This window comes from Pseudophryne corroboree, chromosome 9, assembly GCF_028390025.1.
Source record: "Pseudophryne corroboree isolate aPseCor3 chromosome 9, aPseCor3.hap2, whole genome shotgun sequence".
Classification (NCBI taxonomy): domain Eukaryota; kingdom Metazoa; phylum Chordata; class Amphibia; order Anura; family Myobatrachidae; genus Pseudophryne; species Pseudophryne corroboree.
In genome coordinates this window covers 472072951-472078950 of record NC_086452.1, presented here as the reverse complement: position 1 = coordinate 472078950, position 6000 = coordinate 472072951, and the positions used below count along the sequence as shown (strand labels likewise).

At 37.2% G+C, this 6000-nt stretch overlaps 1 protein-coding gene across 2 annotated transcripts in view; it reads left to right on the top strand.

Annotated features, from left to right (window-relative positions):
- The window catches only part of CACNA2D2 (calcium voltage-gated channel auxiliary subunit alpha2delta 2), a 423565-nt gene that overhangs the window by 52996 nt on the left and 364569 nt on the right, over positions 1-6000 (top strand). The gene's annotated exons all lie outside the window — the stretch shown is intronic.

Sequence of the window (6000 nt, the reverse complement as noted above, 5' to 3'; positions counted from 1 at the left end):
CCATTGTTATATATCCCGCTACTGTTATATAGATCTCCCTATTGTCCTATATCCCTCCATTGTTATATATCCCACTACTGTTATATAGATCTCCCTATTGTCCTATATCCCTCCATTGTTATATATCCCGCTACTGTTATATAGATCTCCCTATTGTCCTATATCCCTCCATTGTTATATATCCCACTACTGTTATATAGATCTCCCTATTGTCCTATATCCCTCCATTGTTATATATCCCACTACTGTTATATAGATCTCCCTATTGTCCTATATCCCTCCATTGTTATATATCCCGCTACTGTTATATAGATCTCCCTATTGTCCTATATCCCTCCATTGTTATATATCCCGCTACTGTTATATAGATCTCCCTATTGTCCTATATCCCTCCATTGTTATATATCCCGCTACTGTTATATAGATCTCCCTATTGTCCTATATCCCTCCATTGTTCTATATCCCTCCATTGTTATATATCCCGCTACTGTTATATAGATCTCCCTATTGTCCTATATCCCTCCATTGTTCTATATCCCTCCATTGTTATATATCCCGCTACTGTTATATAGATCTCCCTATTGTCCTATATCCCTCCATTGTTATATATCCCGCTACTGTTATATAGATCTCCCTATTGTCCTATATCCTCCATTGTTATATATCCCGCTACTGTTATATAGATCTCCCTATTGTCCTATATCCTCCATTGTTATATATCCCGCTACTGTTATATATCCCACTACTGTTATATAGATCTCCCTATTGTCCTATATCCCTCCATTGTTATATATCCCGCTACTGTTATATAGATCTCCCTATAGTCCTATATCCCTCCATTGTTATATATCCCGCTACTGTTATATAGATCTCCCTATTGTCCTATATCCCTCCATTGTTATATATCCCACTACTGTTATATAGATCTCCCTATTGTCCTATATCCCTCCATTGTTCTTTATCCCTCCATTGTTATATAGATCTCCCTATTGTCCTATATCCCTCCATTGTTCTTTATCCCTCCATTGTTATATAGATCTCCCTATTGTCCTATATCCCTCTATTGTTCTATATTTCACCATTGTTATATATTCCACTACTGTTATATAGATCTCCCTATTGTCCTATATCCCTCCATTGTTCTATATTTCACCATTGTTATATATCCCACTACTGTTATATAGATCTCCCTATTGTCCTATATCCCTCCATTGTTCTATATCCCTCCATTGTTATATATCCCACTACTGTTATACAGATCTCCCTATTGTCCTATATCCCTCCATTGTTCTATATCCCACCACTGTTATATAGATCTCCCTATTGTCCTATATCCCTCCATTGTTATATATCCCGCTACTGTTATATAGATCTCCCTATTGTCCTATATCCCTCCATTGTTATATAGATCTCCCTATTGTCCTATATCCCTCCATTGTTCTATATTTCACCATTGTTATATATCCCACTACTGTTATATAGATCTCCCTATTGTCCTATATCCCTCCATTGTTCTATATCCCGCTACTGTTATATAGATCTCCCTATTGTCCTATATCCCTCCATTGTTCTATATCCCGCTACTGTTATATAGATCTCCCTATTGTCCTATATCCCTCCATTGTTCTATATCCCTCCATTGTTATATATCCCACTACTGTTATATAGATCTCCCTATTGTCCTATATCCCTCCATTGTTATATATCCCGCTACTGTTATATAGATCTCCCTATTGTCCTATATCCCTCCATTGTTATATATCCCGCTACTGTTATATAGATCTCCCTATTGTCCTATATCCCTCCATTGTTATATAGATCTCCCTATTGTCCTATATCCCTCCATTGTTATATAGATCTCCCTATTGTCCTATATCCCTCCATTGTTCTATATCCCTCCATTGTTATATATCCCGCTACTGTTATATAGATCTCCCTATTGTCCTATATCCCTCCATTGTTCTATATCCCTCCATTGTTATATATCCCACTACTGTTATATAGATCTCCCTATTGTCCTATATCCCTCCATTGTTATATATCCCGCTACTGTTATATAGATCTCCCTATAGTCCTATATCCCTCCATTGTTCTATATCCCGCTACTGTTATATAGATCTCCCTATTGTCCTATATCCCTCCATTGTTATATATCCCGCTACTGTTATATAGATCTCCCTATAGTCCTATATCCCTCCATTGTTATATATCCCGCTACTGTTATATAGATCTCCCTATTGTCCTATATCCCTCCATTGTTATATATCCCACTACTGTTATATAGATCTCCCTATTGTCCTATATCCCTCCATTGTTCTTTATCCCTCCATTGTTATATAGATCTCCCTATTGTCCTATATCCCTCTATTGTTCTATATTTCACCATTGTTATATATTCCACTACTGTTATATAGATCTCCCTATTGTCCTATATCCCTCCATTGTTCTATATTTCACCATTGTTATATATCCCACTACTGTTATATAGATCTCCCTATTGTCCTATATCCCTCCATTGTTCTATATCCCTCCATTGTTATATATCCCACTACTGTTATACAGATCTCCCTATTGTCCTATATCCCTCCATTGTTCTATATCCCACCACTGTTATATAGATCTCCCTATTGTCCTATATCCCTCCATTGTTATATATCCCGCTACTGTTATATAGATCTCCCTATTGTCCTATATCCCTCCATTGTTATATAGATCTCCCTATTGTCCTATATCCCTCCATTGTTCTATATTTCACCATTGTTATATATCCCACTACTGTTATATAGATCTCCCTATTGTCCTATATCCCTCCATTGTTCTATATCCCGCTACTGTTATATAGATCTCCCTATTGTCCTATATCCCTCCATTGTTATATATCCCGCTACTGTTATATAGATCTCCCTATTGTCCTATATCCCTCCATTGTTATATATCCCACTACTGTTATATAGATCTCCCTATTGTCCTATATCCCTCCATTGTTATATATCCCGCTACTGTTATATAGATCTCCCTATTGTCCTATATCCCTCCATTGTTATATATCCCACTACTGTTATATAGATCTCCCTATTGTCCTATATCCCTCCATTGTTATATATCCCACTACTGTTATATAGATCTCCCTATTGTCCTATATCCCTCCATTGTTATATATCCCGCTACTGTTATATAGATCTCCCTATTGTCCTATATCCCTCCATTGTTATATATCCCGCTACTGTTATATAGATCTCCCTATTGTCCTATATCCCTCCATTGTTATATATCCCGCTACTGTTATATAGATCTCCCTATTGTCCTATATCCCTCCATTGTTCTATATCCCTCCATTGTTATATATCCCGCTACTGTTATATAGATCTCCCTATTGTCCTATATCCCTCCATTGTTCTATATCCCTCCATTGTTATATATCCCGCTACTGTTATATAGATCTCCCTATTGTCCTATATCCCTCCATTGTTATATATCCCGCTACTGTTATATAGATCTCCCTATTGTCCTATATCCTCCATTGTTATATATCCCGCTACTGTTATATAGATCTCCCTATTGTCCTATATCCTCCATTGTTATATATCCCGCTACTGTTATATATCCCACTACTGTTATATAGATCTCCCTATTGTCCTATATCCCTCCATTGTTATATATCCCGCTACTGTTATATAGATCTCCCTATAGTCCTATATCCCTCCATTGTTATATATCCCGCTACTGTTATATAGATCTCCCTATTGTCCTATATCCCTCCATTGTTATATATCCCACTACTGTTATATAGATCTCCCTATTGTCCTATATCCCTCCATTGTTCTTTATCCCTCCATTGTTATATAGATCTCCCTATTGTCCTATATCCCTCCATTGTTCTTTATCCCTCCATTGTTATATAGATCTCCCTATTGTCCTATATCCCTCTATTGTTCTATATTTCACCATTGTTATATATTCCACTACTGTTATATAGATCTCCCTATTGTCCTATATCCCTCCATTGTTCTATATTTCACCATTGTTATATATCCCACTACTGTTATATAGATCTCCCTATTGTCCTATATCCCTCCATTGTTCTATATCCCTCCATTGTTATATATCCCACTACTGTTATACAGATCTCCCTATTGTCCTATATCCCTCCATTGTTCTATATCCCACCACTGTTATATAGATCTCCCTATTGTCCTATATCCCTCCATTGTTATATATCCCGCTACTGTTATATAGATCTCCCTATTGTCCTATATCCCTCCATTGTTATATAGATCTCCCTATTGTCCTATATCCCTCCATTGTTCTATATTTCACCATTGTTATATATCCCACTACTGTTATATAGATCTCCCTATTGTCCTATATCCCTCCATTGTTCTATATCCCGCTACTGTTATATAGATCTCCCTATTGTCCTATATCCCTCCATTGTTCTATATCCCGCTACTGTTATATAGATCTCCCTATTGTCCTATATCCCTCCATTGTTCTATATCCCTCCATTGTTATATATCCCACTACTGTTATATAGATCTCCCTATTGTCCTATATCCCTCCATTGTTATATATCCCGCTACTGTTATATAGATCTCCCTATTGTCCTATATCCCTCCATTGTTATATATCCCGCTACTGTTATATAGATCTCCCTATTGTCCTATATCCCTCCATTGTTATATAGATCTCCCTATTGTCCTATATCCCTCCATTGTTATATAGATCTCCCTATTGTCCTATATCCCTCCATTGTTCTATATCCCTCCATTGTTATATATCCCGCTACTGTTATATAGATCTCCCTATTGTCCTATATCCCTCCATTGTTCTATATCCCTCCATTGTTATATATCCCACTACTGTTATATAGATCTCCCTATTGTCCTATATCCCTCCATTGTTATATATCCCGCTACTGTTATATAGATCTCCCTATTGTCCTATATCCCTCCATTGTTCTATATCCCTCCATTGTTATATATCCCACTACTGTTATATAGATCTCCCTATTGTCCTATATCCCTCCATTGTTATATATCCCACTATTGTTATATAGATCTCCCTATTGTCCTATATCCCTCCATTGTTATATATCCCACCACTGTTATATAGATCTCCCTATTGTCCTATATCCCTCCATTGTTTTATATTTCACCATTGTTATATATCCCACTACTGTTATATAGATCTCCCTATTGTCCTATATCCCTCCATTGTTCTATATCCCTCCATTGTTATATATCCCGCTACTGTTATATAGATCTCCCTATTGTCCTATATCCCTCCATTGTTATATATCCCTCCATTGTTATATATCCCTCCATTGTTATATATCCCTCCATTGTTATATATCCCACTACTGTTATATAGATCTCCCTATTGTCCTATATCCCTCCATTGTTCTATATCCCACTACTGTTATATAGCTCTCCCTATTGTCCTATATCCCTCCATTGTTCTATATTTCACCATTGTTATATATCTCGTATACTGTAATTGGTATATTGTTCTGTATCGCCATATAGTTATTTATCCCATAATTATTAATAATCTCTCTACTATTGTATAACCTCTTATTCCGAGGTATATATCTCCCTGTTATATATCCTGCTAGTGTTATCCAGTGCTGTGTATTGTCATATATCTCACTATTGTTCCATATCTTCATGTATGTATTTATGGGTGTACCCCCCCCCCCTTCCCCCAAATGTTCATAAGAGCAAAACAGATAATTTGGGGGTAGCACCATCATTGCGGAGGCAGCTGTGGGAAGTCCTCCTATCGCCTGTTTACGCGTGGATGTTACGATCACCCGCGTTTTCCGTAGCGCCGTGTTGGGGACACGTATGTACGCTACGAGGGAGGAATCCCTGACAGGAATTTAGCGCGTCCAATAGTGGGAGAAAAATTCCAACGACCATTAAACTGGGTAATTTATATGGCTGGCGATTGTGCGCCTGGGGAAATATATTTCACAGGTAATTTCCAATCTGTCGGCCT